The sequence below is a fragment of the Ammospiza nelsoni genome, chromosome 7 (genome assembly GCF_027579445.1).
Source record: "Ammospiza nelsoni isolate bAmmNel1 chromosome 7, bAmmNel1.pri, whole genome shotgun sequence".
In the NCBI taxonomy this organism is placed as follows: Eukaryota; Metazoa; Chordata; class Aves; order Passeriformes; family Passerellidae; genus Ammospiza; species Ammospiza nelsoni.
In genome coordinates this window covers 31,237,999-31,254,062 of record NC_080639.1, presented here as the reverse complement: position 1 = coordinate 31,254,062, position 16,064 = coordinate 31,237,999, and positions in this window count along the sequence as shown.

The following is a 16,064-nucleotide window of genomic DNA, read 5'->3' as shown; positions in this document are numbered from 1 at the left end:
CAGCTTATTCTACATCAGGTTTAAAAAAAAAGATGGACAAAAGAATGCAGGAAAAAATCATGTACATTGTACATTTACCATTTTCCTGCTTCTTCTTCTTCCCCACAAGCCCAAGGAGACTCACTATGATGGCAAACACTCAGACCAAACCACTGTGTGGAAGCAAGAAGGGTTCTGGGGACTTGAAGTGCTGGCTATGAGCTGTGCTGGTCCATATTTGGGCTCAGTGCACCTTGTGGCTGACATCTGCTTTATTTAACTACATACTCAGAATTGGTTAAACCAAAGCAAACCAAATCCTGATGTCCATTGTTGGTTCTGCCTTTGGTTTGCTTGTTTCTTTGCAGTTTGAACCAAATTAGCATGGAGCGATCATGTTTTATCAGACAGATTTCTGGTGCACATTTTGAGTGACTTGCAGAAATCTTTTAGGTTTGAATGTGATGTTGGCCACTAAATCCAGACATTTTTGCCAAAGACTGCAGTTAGGTTGTTAGTTTGGGTCTGGATCTCATTCAAATTGGGCATGATTCAAGCTCCTTGTAACAGATTACTCCTCCACCCTGAATTTCAGCAATAGGTTTTAGAGCATCTGCCCTGGGTCTCCAGAACCAAACTCAGGTTGAATCATGGCTTAAGAGTGACAAGTGCTCTCTGGTGGCTGAGGTGTGGCCATCAGATGCAGTTGTGTGTTTGCACAACATTGGCACTGAAGATCTGACCTCATGACAAATGTTTTCACACAACACTCTCTTCAGAGTTCATGCAGAGTTGGGTCTTTGGTTTCCTCCAAGAACCTGTGAGACTCTTTGTTATACATACACCAGAGCTGCCTGGAAAGCTGTGGTCATCTACAAAGTAATTGCAAAGTTTCCATTCTTTTATTCTTTCCTTCTTTTATTTTAAACAGAATCTTTAAAATTCTCTTCTTCAGATGAGAAAGCCCTTACATGTGCAAAACCAGAGCTGTTTGTTCACAACCACTTAATGTAAATATACACTAATCTGTTTTGTACTCTTTTAGTTTTGGGGGTTTTTTTAATGCATATTGCTTGTTGGAAGCCTAAAGACTGACATTTACCTACAAACAAATCCACCAGGAGTGTGCAACATTGCAAAACTCCCTTTGGGGTGTGTGGAGGAAATTCTGCCAGGAGCATTGCCATTCCCAAGCCCTTCCTCTCCTCAGCTCCCTGCCTGGAGCAGCTGCTGCCTGATGTGCCCACTGCTTTGGGGGGTTTGACTCCCCAAAATGCTCAAACTGGACACAGGGCCTGACCTCGTGTGGGCCACAGAACAGCCCTGGCAGGGGAGCAGATCAACAACGTCCATCAGAGCTGCCCTATGAGCCAGGTAGTCCAGCAGCAGCCTCTTCCCCTAATTGCCTGCCCTCCGTAATTAATTAAAGATGAACTGGCAAGTAAACCCTGCACTCTCAAGTTTTCAATATATTCAGCATCCAGAGAGCTGGCAACTCTTCTCCAGCAGCTCTCTAATAAATACCATCCACAGGAGTTTTGTGCACAATTTCTGTCTTTCAGGCTGTGCTTGCGACACAGATTCCAGCTGCTCAGCTCCAGTTTGAGCGAGGAGCAAAAAGCATTTATGGAGCTTCAGCAGCAGTTTATAAATAGTCACATGATAAACAGTGGGTTGTGCTGGGTACAAGAAAATTCAGCAGAGGCACCACCACAGAGAATATTATTGCTTATGAGGAGCTGAAAGGAGCCTGAGGAATGTTTCCCAGCATGGCAGCTTTCTGCAGATCAGTGCCACAGGCATGGTGCATCTCCCTGCAGTGCCTGCAATGGTGCCGGGGCTGGCATGGGATGTGGAGCAAGCAGGAAAACCCACATCCCACAGGCATGGGGTGGGTGTGTGTCACTATGTGTGTCACTATATGTGTCACTGTGGCCACACAAGGAGCCCCAGTGGGCCTACTGAGCACCCACAGCTTCTCGCAGCCTGGATCAGAGGTTCGCTCCAGCCTGGTTCACCTGAGGAGCAGGCAGTCCCACACTGAGCAAATCCCAAGGCTGCTGGGAGATTTCCTTCCTCCACAGTAAAGAACACTGCATTTAGACAACAAAATCTCTTTTTTTTTTTTTTCTTTTTTTTTTTTTTTGCACAGGCCAGCAAACAGCCATCATCTGGGAACAATGAGAGCTGTCAGGACGGGGGAAGGGAGCTGGCCAAACTGCGAGCACGGGCTTGAGAGCTGAAGGGGGAAAAAAAAAGAAACACTCCTCAGGAAAATTTTGCCCTGAAAAGCCCAAACTCCATTAGCTGAAAATGAATGCTCAGCCTGTTGAGATGTGCTCTGTGCCCAGAGAGCAGCGTAGCAGGGATAGGTGACCTATTTTCCCTGGAGAGGAGGCAGAGGTTGCTCACTATCGATCCCACCCTTCCTCTACAGTTTATATATTAGCTCCTATGGCCTGTGGAGGAAGCAGCCAGTAATGGAGTGAATCATTCACAATGAATAAATCATCTGACTAATTTAGCTTGTTTTTCCTCTATGACTCTTCCATGAACAGATCACCATTTCCCTAAAATTGTTCATTATTATTTCTATATAACTTGTCATTTCGGGATGTTCTTTCCTTTTTCTTCTATATTTTTATCTCCTACAAGTCAGCAAAAACCTCTTAGCTCAGTTATGACTGGACAGATGAGTTTCATGGGGCTGTTCCTAGCCCCACACTGGGTGAGCTCAGCATGGTTGTTGCAGGTATTTGCATCAATAAAGAGAGAGAAAAATTTCATTCTGTAAACTGCTGAGTCCAAAGTTCAGCTTCTACAGATGCACGTCCTTAAGGCAGAGTGTCCCAACACCTCTGTGACACAAACACCCTCAATACCAGTACAATTGGAAGAAAAATTACTTGTATTTACTCAGAGCATTTCTAAATCAATTTCTATAATATTCTGGCTAGCAACCATCTCAATGAACAGCATATGTGGGGTGGAATTGCCTAGAGGATCACTTGGCTTTGTCTCTTGCTAAAATGATGGCAAAAACAACAGGGAAAGCTGCAGTGCTGGATTCAGCTGAGGCCTGTAGGATTCAGACTCCATGGTCAGCATCTGAATGGATTTGGAGAGCCTGGTGTGTGCTCCAGCTCCTGATGGCATGATGGAGGGTGCAGAGGGAGAAGAAGCCACAGGGCTGAGGACTGTGATGGGAGGGCTGGGGACATCTTCTCTCTCTGTAAATGTCTTTTCCCCCAGCAGGCAAATGAGTGGGGCAAACCCCTGATGGCTTCAGGCCTAAGTACATGCCCATATTTCTTCCAACTCGTGTGTGTATGTTTATGTTTCTTTTGCTTGCTCTGCATGAGAGCACCTCACCCTTTCATGAAGGCTTGATGTAAACAGAGGAACAAACCAGAAAACCACGGGGCAGCAAACGGCGCCCAGACTGAGGCACCACCTGCAGCAGCAAAACACCAGGCACCTCCCACACACCTCCTCCCAGCCACCACATCAATGGCAGCCTTGGTGGCAGCTCCCTGCTCTGCCTGCTAGCAAGCACCAGCGCCCAGGTGCCAGGCAGAGAAAATTCCTGACTCCATGGAAAACAGGGAAAAGCTCCCATCCTTGCACAGCAGGAGCTCCAGCTCCCGTGTTTCACCAGCAGTGTCTGCAAGAACTAAGAAAAGAAAGAGTCAGGTCATGTCAGATCTCAAGCTAAGCAATGCTGATGAGGGAAATTTTGCACACAAGCTAATTGCAAACTGATGCAAGGTGCAATGGAGTGGTATGATGCTTCTCTGTGTGAAGGGCTTGCCCACCTGCCTCCTGCACAGCCCCTGCTCCCTGAACAAGTGCAGGCCCCCCTAAAATCTCCCTGTTTCCTCACCAGACTGGGCTCAGTCTGATCACTGTGAGGAATGGCTGCAAGAGTCAAACTGGTCAGAAGCTGGGCTCCTCCTGCCAAGTTTTGGGCAAGTGGCCCACGGCCATGTCATAATCAAAAGTAGACATGATTCTTCCTTCTCTCTCCTCAAACTATCAATAAATAAATTGTCCAGTGAAGTCACTTGACCAAGAGGTTTAATATTATTACAGCAAGGCCATGTAGTCTTCTGGGGAGTCCCTTTCTTCCAAACCCTCATCCAAGTCTGTAAACTGAGCTGGCAGCTGACATTTCCTATCTGAGTGCAAGTCAGAGCTCAGAGATGAAACTTGGATGGAAGCAAAAGTGAATGTAGCTCTAAAGAAAGACAGAGAGTTAGCTATGCTAACTTACACTACTAATTGCAGCAGCACCTTTGCTGGGGTAAAGGAAACCACGAGTAGCTGTGACACCTCCAGTGTGACCTGTGCTGCCCCAGCTGCAGAACAGATTTACCCCATGGCACCTGAGTGTTCATTGGAGATGTTTGGGGACAACAGCAAGGTGTCTGTCTGGGCTGAAATGAGGAGGCTTTTCCCCTGGATTAAACCCTAGACTGAAGGGAAAAAGAAATTTCTCATTCCAGAAATGAATCATAAATATATGTGTGTCTGTGTGTCTGTGTACATATATGTATATATTTGTATATATTTGTATATATTTATATGGGGTGAATCCCAAATATCTCTTTGGCTTTTTAGTTAGACATTTTCTTAATTTCCAACTGTCTTGTGTAAACAAGCTGTAATGGTAAACCCAACAAATTCCAGAGGTCAAACCCCATTCCTGACTCAGTCTTTTCTTGCGTCATTTGACTAAACTGTACACCTGGTTGCTCCTTTGTTCCTCCAGTTTCAATCACTTGTAATGTTCTATTTAACCACCCTATATATTTTCCTATTTAAATGTTGTTAAGGGGTTTTTTTCCCTAACAAATTCATGCACATGATTAACTATTTTCCCCATTCCAGCTTAACTTCTGGGAAGAATCCTGTTACGGGAGGATAAATGACAAACACAGTGTGCAGGACCAGATGTGTGCCTTCAACACCAAGGGGATGGATGAGCCATGAACAAGCCACCAGTGCAGCACAGCAGCAAGCCTCAGAGTAGCCCAGCTACAGGCTTTCATTCCTCACTAAGCACTAGCTTACCAAAAGCAGCTCAGCCTCCAAAGAAAGAAGATTTAGGATGAGCACAGTGCTCCACATGACTTACAGCTTGGTTCTGTTTTCTCAGAGCACCCTCAGGAAGCAAAATGGAGAGGGAAGTCCTAAAGATTCTCAATTAAAATACATTTTTAAGTTTTTTTTCATGACACTTTAATTTTTTTTTTCTGGAGTATGCAGCTGAAAACTGCTACACAACTGCTTAGCCATGTCTAATTTGGTAGTGCATTAGACAGACTTTCAGCCTAATACTCTTCAGTCTATTGTAAATACTCGAACATTCCAGTCAACCAGACTGATAAAAACAATTTAACAGGGGCTACTGCAAGAGTGGTCTCAGATTTGTTTAAAATCATGTCTGTGTTCACACATGCAAACCAGCATATTTTCACTTGCCAGACTGATTGCCTGGTGAAAAATCTTAATGTAAAATAAAGCTGCTGACACACATTGAAACTGTGAGACTGGCTGGGTCTTGTAGGTGCAAAGAGACTCTAAAAGGTCTGAAGATGTTTTTAAGTTTTCCTTATGACACAATTGAAAGGTCTGAAGATGTTTTTAAGTTTTCCTTATGACACAATTGAAAAAAAGGGTTTGAAAAGTCACAGTTATGAGATGAATGCTTCAAAGCATCTTTGGCAGTTTTGTAAGATAAAAATAAGCTCATGTTTTAGGGTGCTTTGTGTTGGAAATAAATTGCTGTGTTATTTGACATATGCTGGAAAGCCAAAGAAATAGTTAAGATTGCAGTCGCTTTTTAAAAACTTATATGGAAATGTTCAAGGTCCAGATAATCACAAGATCTGAGACATTTGGGGTTAGGATGAGCTGTGGGCCTTTTCTCTGAACTGTTCATAACACTTTCTATATTTTTTCCCTTTGTATATCCTTTTGGCAATAAAGAGAACTTTTGTCCTGTGTTGTATAGATGGAAGTGATGTTTCTGGTAATGCTCTTTTGGTGTAGGTGACATGAAATTATTACAGCAAAAGATGATGAATTAGTGAGCTTCAAGCAAGGAATATAAAATTTCATTAAATAACTGCACAAAGACTCAATCATGAGCATTAGTCCCAAGTAATATCTACGCTTTCAGTTAAAATATAAATTATGGGGTTATTCACAATATCCTGTTCTTGCTAAAACTCCTCAATATTCACACAACTCTGGCATTAACTTTCTTAGCAAAATTAGGACCATGCAATACATAGCTCATTACCCCAGAAGTCATTCCTACCACTCCTAGTTAGATGTATTTTGAGAAAATCTAACTGATATTGACCCCAGCAGTGTTGTCTGTACTGGGTTTCTAACTTCTGCACTAATGTGAAAACTTTATCAAGATGGCCAGAGTTACACACCTACAGAAGGAAATTAAATTAGCCAGTTTACCATTAACATATATTCAGAATGTACTGGATATTCAATGCTCTATACTAACCAGGTACCTATCTCAAAGCTGGCTGTAATATGATATGTCAGAAAATTGCTTTTTGAGTTCAGAGAGAGGACAGGCTTCACTGCAAATGCCCAGAGATTCAATTTATGGTTTTGCATGACTAACTTGGACAAATTAAGGGATTGAAATATAGCTACTTTAGTAGCTATAAACTGGAAGCAAACTGCAAGTGTGGCCAATGCTACCATGAAATCCTCCTGACGGCCAAAAGTCCTCTGTGGCTTGGGTCACCTCCACACCCACTTTCACCACCAGGCATTTCACTGGCTGTTCTTCTGTTTATTTGCATCCAGAGATCTCACCACGATGGTGAATGGAGCATGAGAGGAGTCATAGCTGTGCACTAAGGGTTAGTTTAGTTTGAGACCTGGTCTTGCATGTGAGACAAAGGTGAAGCTGTGCTTGTGAAATGGTCTAGAAGTTTTTGAACATTTTCAGTCTCCCTGTCTTGAACTGATGTTGTCCAAACCTTAATACTCATCGTTCTTATCAAAATAATGCTGCTAAATACTAGATAACAGAGATACATGCCATCTTTAGTATTTCAAACATGATAGAGTAAAAAAATATTTGCCTCACAAAAATTATTAGCTATACTTGGTGTTCTCTTGCTTATCTTGCCCTGTGTTTGTCTCCATTCCTATGTGTCCCAATGAAAGACTTCAGTTTGTAGGACTCAAGTCCCACACGCCTTTTGCCTCTCCAGATCAGGTGGCCAGTCCCAGATGGATTCCCACGGGACATCCTGAGGACTGGCACACTCTTTCCTCCCAGGTCAGCAAACATTCCTGGAGATCTCCTGCTCCGCAACTCCTATTTCTGCCAAGGACCAGGGCAGCTGGACACGACCAAGGGAGTTGATGCCTCAGCAAGTTCTCCTGCCCTGCCATGCCCTAGCAGGCAGAAACCACAGACAGCAGCAGCCCAAGGAGCAGCCCCTGGCCAGACATCACTCACATAACCCTGACTGCAGCACGGCCACTTCAGCCATCACCTCTCTATGTGAAATGTCATAAAAATTAACATGTCTGAGGGTTTTGTGAGGTGAGATCTTTCTACTGCTGAGGCTCCTGATTAGTCTGAATATTTTTATCCTACCATGATTTCCTGGTAGCATCATGTTTGAGATGGCTCCTGCTCCTGCAAAGGTGAAGATGATATTCCTAACTGATTCTAACCAAAAATAATTCAACAGCAGATGTGAAGTATTCGTCAGACTTTTACTTCCCCTCTGGCCATTGAGCTTTGTGGTGGTTTAACAGCAGCCTCAGAGATCCCACCACAGGTTTCATCTTCCTTCTTGCAAAGCACATCTTGGGGCAAGTGAATAGGCACGCTGCCTCCACTGTGGCCCATTAATACAGATTAGGACAATTTCTTTGATCTGCTTTATCTTCTAGCAACAACATGTAGGCTCCAAAACAGTACAAAAATTAGCATCATCACCTTTATGCACTTGGCCCTGCAGTGTTGATTTTGTGCAAATCTTTCAATTGCCCACAGGTCCTGAGTCTGGCAAATGGCTCCGTTCTGGGAATAGGCTTTCTCTCTTCTCCCTTCACTCATCATCATTTGTAATTATGTTTTTGTTGTCTGTACATTTTGAAGACCCAAAGTCTTTTTTTCCAGTTGACATGGGTGTTTTCTTACACTTTTCTCTGCTAATTTTATGTAGTGATATGACCTATTCTAGTATCCACTTAGATATCTCTCAAGAAATTGTCTCAGACAATGAAATTAGTGACCTTAATTAGGCCAGCTAGTTTGGAAAGCATTAGTGACATTGGAACAGGATGTTTCTGTCTGATTACATTAGTTAGACCAATTTAGAAAGCAAAAGCAATGTGAAATCAAACTCTCTGCTGGTGGGAGGGAACCAAGGGGTGGGGGAGCAGCTCCATTTGCCTGATAACAACATTTCCATTGCTGGTCATGCTGGCACACTCTGCTGCGTGTGTCGTGCACCAGCAGTGCTTCTGCTCTGTAGAGACACAGCTGTGATGGCTCTGGAGATGCTTGGCTGATAAAGCACTTTGGGGAGTCTGTCAGCACATGGAAAGGCTTTGGTAATATCTCTTCCTTCAACTGGTCTGCTGCAAATGAACCAGTTGCTTTGTTCTTCCTTTCCACTGGCATTGCAAGATCAGATATACTGTACCTGGGCTGGCACCTTCACCAGTGTATTATTTTGGATTTCTCAATAGCATTGTAATGTTTTTGATGTTTCTGATAGTGCTATAATTTTGCTAGACACACAGGCTTCTCCCTCCATCTTATCACATACACACACATGCTCTTTTTCTGCATTTATATTGTGTTTCTATGGCTTTTCATGGCAAGGAAAGCCAGCACACTCTCTGCAGCAATGCCATGGACTCCAGACTATCTCTTTAAATGTATTTCAGCCATGGGCTCCTCTTTAAACCCTGATTTAGCCAAGCTTTTTCCCAATTTGAATAAACATGAACTACTTTGTTCTAAAACAGCTCCACTTCATTATTTGTGAACCATTCCCAATTCCATCAAATTTGTCCAGACATGCAGTTACAAATTACTCCATCCTCCCTGCTCACAATATACTTTCTTAGCCAAGACATCTCCCCTGAACACACTTTTGGTGATTTCAGCCTGTATGGCACAGCACACATGTCCATGATGAGCTGCTCACAGCACAGCCATGCCCAGGGCTCACAGCCCACCCAGCCCTGTGTGCAAGGGATGGAGCTACACAGGGCTGGCCTCAGGGAAAGCTTCACCAGGAGGAGACAGAGACCCTCTGTGCTGTGTTATCAATGCATCCAGCACAGGTGAATTTCCTCACAAAGCCTAAGGATGTGCAAAGAAAGAACAGAGCTTGGCAGGCTTTGGGCATCCCAGCTGCTGCTTCCCCCCTGCCCATCTCCTTGCTGTCACCACCCATGGCTGGACAAACCCAGAGGCAGCACAGCTGGTGGTCCCTCTCCAGCCACTCACAGTGGTCACCTCCTGGTCACTCACCAGGGTCAGGCACAACTGCACACATCTGGAGCATGGTGCCCAAACCACCCAGAGGATCTGGGGAGGAGAAGTCGAGCTATTCTGCGCCCTTGTACCACTGTTCTATGCCAAATGCAACAAGCTGGCACATTCTTGATAACAGAACATCTACTGGGATTGTGTTCGTGTAAATAAGGCTAAAAGCACATTTTCAGGTCACACCATTCACAGGGAAGGAAAAAAAGAAATTCAGGGATTTTTTTTTTTTACTGTAAATACACCTAGAATACAAAAGCCAGGCATCAGCTGCTTAAAGAGGGCAGAAGGACCACACGACATATTATTGTACTAGGAAAGCTCACAATTGCTTTTAAATTCTCAAACCTGGCAAGGTTTATTTTGAGAACTGAAAGCTCCACTACCCAGAGATCACTCTTCTCCCTTCTCTAAGAGGATTTCTGAGAAAAAAAAAAAAAAAAAAAAAGCCTTGCCAAAAGCAGCTGTCTGCTAATGTAACACACAGCACCACTGTAAGAATGGATCCATGAGCCCTGGCAAAACATCAGTCCTTGTCAGGACCCATGAATGAAACTGTCCCAGGGAATCTGCAGAGCAAGGCTGCATATTTAGGAAGCTCAAAAGGGAGTCAAAACAAAACAGAGTGCACAGGAAAAGCAGCACAGACATGTCAAAGGGCTGCCCACATGGCTCAACCAGAGGCCGACCTAAAGCCACTGCCACACAATTCCTTGTGCAGCTCACAAAGGAGCCAGATGCTCCTGTCAAAATTATACCTTCCACAAATCTACATGGGAAACCTGCCACCATCCTGACAAAAAGGAAGAGAATTGATACCATTTTCTTGACTAAAATAGTATCTTTTCAGTGAATTAGCTAGAAAAAGAGCAAGAGCTGCTTGCTTTGGACAAGTATATTTCCAAGCATGCCATCCCCACAAAAGATCTTTCTTTCACTCCACTTTCATGTGACCCTGAAAGCAAATATCTGATGGATATGATCTGGCTAGCTCCACATCTTCAAACAAGAACAGGGAGCTGGTGGCAAGTGGGATTCTCCCGTTGCTCTGAGCTAATAGATATTGGGAAGAAAAATGCAGTTCTTGTCTTGGCTGGCTTTGAGATGTACTTAACATTTCATTCACAACATGCTGCTTGTATCCACAAAGGCAGTGAATGTCATTGGCCTGCTTCAGGGACAGGAGGAGAACGCCTTGCCCGGGGTCTCAGCGCCTGCCACAGCGCCAGGGGCACGGAGGGTGAGCCTGAATCTCAGCCCCAGCACCCCAGCCCTTCCCATGGTGCTCTAAACATTGATCAAAATTTAAGTTAGTGGAGGGCGTGCCTGAATCAGCTCATGGTCTCACAGCTTGTTCTGGTTCTCAGATTAATTGTTCTAATTAGCTCCTCCACAGGCAAATATATATTGACTCTTTCTTCATCTCAGACTTGGGGCCAAGCATGATTCAGAAAAACAGTCAGCTGTGGCTTCCTCCCAGAATGTACCACACATCTGAATTGTAAACATTGCAGCTCAACTCCCAGTCCAGAGCACAGGTAAGAAAACTCACAAACTCACCTGGTGTTACCAAGTGGTTTTCTTTTTTTTTTTTTTTTTTTATTTCAGAAGAGGGACATCTTAATAAAGTTTCCAAAGGCCCATGCAGAACAGCATCTCAAACTGCATTTCTGCAGCAACATTGAGCCTGTTCAAATCTGGCTACCAGAACAGGACGAGGCATTGCCAATGTTTCAGCCTCATCTTCTTGGAGACAGGAAGGTCAAATAAGCTCAAAACTAGTCTGGGAAGTTTGGTGGGACAAAAGATTTGGAATCAAACCTCAGTGATGTGTACTCTGATTCACAACACAAGTGGGATTTTTGCCACAACCTCATCACAACTCTTCTTTATCTTTTAATAAATTTTCAAGATGAAAACATTTAGTGAGGGGAAAACATAGTACCTTTCACACAGAGTGTGCTTGGTATATGTGTTCCCTATGGATTGGCCTGCATGGGCAGTGCACCTGCCCCATCTCTGTTAATAAAGGGAAGATAATTTAACAGGTAACTAACGACTGAGTCATGTTCCCAGCTTTGCTCTAACAATTCCAACAAAACGTGCTCTAACAATTCCAGCCAGTTCCTGACCTCTCCTGATGCCACAGAGTTGCACTTCCAGCTGCTTTTGCCCTTGCCAGAGCCTCTGATAATTCTCTGTATGGGAAAGAGATGTTAGCTGCCAGGTCTGGAAATAACTACACAAAACGTTCATCATCTGTCTTGACAAAATTAAAAGTGCTTGATGAAGAAACAGACATTTTGACGACAAACACAGATGACGCAAAGAGTTACAAAAAATGCAAAAAAGCAAGACAAACTGTGCACGTCAATTCACCATTGCTGTTAACGTACAGTTCATGTTGGTCTGGTTTTTGTGGCTCTTTTATATTCAGGCTATGGTGTTTTCTTGTGGTGGCAACAGAGATTCTGATATTCTAGAAGTAAATAAATCAAAATAATAAATAAAAATTTTTGAACTTTAGTAGAAACATATCTGAGCAGTCACATATGACCTCAAATGGCATTATCTTGTAAATTATGAGCACCTACATTTAGAATGAAATTTAGGGGGAAATCTCTTAAGTCTTTTCATGCAGTATTTCTGAACTAGTAACCCCCTAACAATTTCCAAGGCTGTCACTGGAGCTGCTGTGGACTGAAACTGCCCACTTGAAGTTGATCATTCAATTTTTTTAAGTTTTTATTTTTAAAAGAGTGATGGAGAAATTGGAAAGATAATGTGCAGCAAAAATGCTGTATGGGTGTTTATACAAACAAAAAGATTTCCATCAAGCTTCATATGTGTTGAGAAGGATCTCTTTTAATTAAAAACAAATCCAGAAAATTACAGCTGAACTGAAGAGAGTCATGCAAATGCTTTTCAGTTCAAAATTTGTTGATAATTAAAACACAACTGCAATTCAGTTAATCTTGTAAGGGAAGGACAGACAAACAATAAAAGTGGTGAATGGTGACTAGATAGGTAGATAAACACCTAAAAATGAGAACATTATTCCCAGCAGTGGTAAATAGGAGCAGATTAGAATTCAAATATTTCAGCAGACGCTCAGCCTGTCCCTGCCAAAAACATTTTGCTAATATTAACTCTGTACTGCCCAGCTGTATTCTCTCAAATCCTTCACAGTTTATTTGCTGGAATAAAGCATTTGTACACAATCAACATAAAGGTATCTGGGCAAAGGTGCACCACTCCATTAGTTTAACTTTTATCCACAGCTCCCATCTATGCCACTTCTGTCTGATTTAGTGGTTGCAAATGATTTCTGTGGAGAAATCACTCCCAAGTGGGCCTGCACTGACAATGCAAAGGGAGGATGTTATGATGGGGATTTTTTATTTGTGTTTGCTGGCTTTGTCCTACTTTTCACCTGCTGTAACTGTGCATGTGTGTCAGTGCACATGGATGTTTGCACGTGTGGTGCTGCACATGTGACACACACAGCATTCCAAGGCTGGTTGGGAACACTGGCAGGGACAGCCCTGGTGCCGCTGTCCCTTCCCCAAGCGGGGCACTGCTCCCCTCCTCTGCATCCCAGAGTGATGTACCTGCATCCCACACAGTAATGCAAGTTTATGCACATTGGCAGACTCCTTTGCACGTTGTGTACTAACTTTGCATTTTACTGATCATTTGGGAGCAGAATGAATGCTCATCATTAAGTTTTATATGAATGTTTCTATTGCATGAAGCATTCTAGCACATGTGCCGAGTTAAGGGATGTTGCCTATGTAAATGAAAGATAATTCCACATTAAAAAGATGTTTTCTGGAGCATCTTTATTCAGTTAGGTTTCAGCTGATCTGAAGGACTCCCATCAGCACTAACACTGAGGGGTAAGGCTTAGGAATGTACATTCAGATAATAGTTTGCTAGGCCAGGATACGATTTTTCTGCCATGGATTTCAAAAGGACTTACTGTACATACTGGTTCTGGCATTTGAAATTCCAGGCTTCGCTGGGGAATGGGGGGAGATGGAAGAAAACTAGGATTTTATATGAACAAAACATTTTTTGTAAAAGGCAGATTCCTTTTTGTTTCCATTTGCCATACAGTCAGCATTTTTTGAGTCTTTACTGATGCTCTCACACAAGAAAAGTGACTCTTGAAAAATGCACCATTACAACTTAATATATCCAGTATGTAATTTGTACTTAACAGAAAGATATTTAGGACCATTTGCCTCAACCATGAGACGTTCAGCTGCACAGTGGGAGGTAGTGCTTCAATGAAACCTTTGTTTTTAATCTTCTGATACAGTCACTAAGGCAGTTGGCTGGCTTTAAAATTACATCAGTCTTCTTTTTTTAATCTGGGGTTTGCAAGCAGTAGTTAGTTTGGGGCATCCACCAAAGCATATCATTTCACAGGCAGAACTACCACCCTTTTTTTTCCTCTCTTGGCTAGTATGCACCGAAATTGGTGTCTAAAAAAGAAGGAAAATGAAGAAAGTTGCCCAGGGATATTCCCGGGGATGCGGTCGCGGACAGTGCGTATGGTGCAGCGCGGTTCAGTCATGTTTACTTTGTTTCCTCCTCTTCCTAAAATTAGATTACATTTCCCCCAGCGAGCACAATGATGCCGAATCTGGACAACCCAGGGCCTGAATCACTTCAAAGCAAGCCCCTGTTTCCAGCCAACGTCACCCGTCTGCCGCAGCCCTTTGCAGGAAAGCACATCGCTCTGCATAGCAAGTTGGGTGGCAGCGGGTCCATAATGTAAAACTGTTGCCTTGTGTTCCTTCCTCTAAGCTCTGCCCTCCCCTGAAAAAAAAAAAAAAGCAAAAAAAAAAAAAAAAAAAGCTCTCATAATTCAGGCAACAGCTGGAAAGCTTAGCTTAATGGTCTGTGCTTAAATGTGGAAGGTCACAGGGTGCTGATCTAAGGAGCGGAGAAGTCTTGCTCAGCCGACTGTTGACACTCAGTAAACGGAGGAGGAGGGGACTGTGTGTGCATCTGAGAAAGCCATACCCCGGCCCGCGAAGAATAGGAAGCAACTTCTATTCAAGATTTGCAGGGGTCCTGGACCCAGTGGGGAAAAGCAACAAGGCCCTTCACTGCCTCTAAGTTACCTTGTATTATAACAGGATTAAAGTACATTTAGCTTCTCTATTAGCATACTTTAGCCCCATTTAGGCTTACTTGATGTTTCCGATGGCCTTTGATCAGCCTTGCATGGTGCTGGTCAGCTTCAGGACACAGCAGTCAAAAAGCGAGACTGTGAAATTATCCTGATGTTGAATCTCACAGGAGATATTTCTGGCTGTTTTCATTCACTCACCCCCAATATTCGAGTTTCTTTCTCTCTCTCTCTCTCCCCCCCACCCCACCCCTCCTCTCTCAAGAAAATAATTTACTCATTGTTAAAAAAACAGGGGGGGAGTTGAAGGAAGAAAGAGAGATATTAAAAGAAAAAGGTAGCTTAGTGACCAGTAATAATTAGCTCCTTGTTTGAAATCACTGCTGGCTTGTGTGATGGTGCTGAAGCATCTATGAAAAATACTATAATTTCTACAGTGTCTGGCTTTTTATTGCTTACATTTGCATATAAATTAAATCCATATTGTAGCTTTAAGGCAAGCTAGGCTTAGAATGCCGTACAGCTCAGGGTCCTATTGTTTTACATCTACTTTCTATACTGTGGTTAAATGAAAAGGGAGGAGAAAGTAAAGGAGGCAGAAAGTCAGCTTTGTAGCATTTTTAATTGCTTCTCTGCCAATTATGGACAAATTAATATTTAAACTTTGTAGCGCTTTGAGAGAAATTGTTTACGGAATCCACCTCTTGGTGTTCAGTGCCCCCTGTGCCTACAGCAATATCTATATTGGAATCTTTCGCCAAAGAAAATGAAAAATAATTAAAGATAAATACTGCTCTGTTTTGAAATATTTTATGGAAACAAGTGCTGTTAATTGAACCGTAAATATTTCAAATATAGGCGCGATCCTTATTCTCAACGGCAGCCTGAAAAGCCATTACCAGACAGCATTTTTTCACCTGATACTGTTTATGTGCACGCAAAGATCTTGTATCATTTACTTCACTTGATCTTATTTCTGTCCTCCTCCTCTGCTTCACGCTGCCATCTCTTCTTGCCCGCCTTAGGTTGGCCGCCCTGAGACCCCGTTTCAGCTTGGCTCAGAAATCCACAGGCTGCTAACACTAGCACATCAGGGCAGAGCCTGGGAAGACAAGAGACATTTGCAAAGATGAGTAACAAGAAGCAAATGGCGCCTCAAAGTCTCCCTTTAAAAATTCTTTAATGAGATACAGTGCATTTTTTTTTCATTCTTTTCTTGGGCTAATGCCTAGTATGTACCAACCACTGGGCCACATTTTTAGGAAACATCTAAATCAAAAGTCAGAAGATTACACAGGGACATAAGAAAATCTTAAGATGGCAGGAGGCCAGGAAGCCCAGCTAGGCCTATCCTTTCCTCCAGTTAACAGTTGTTCTCCATAA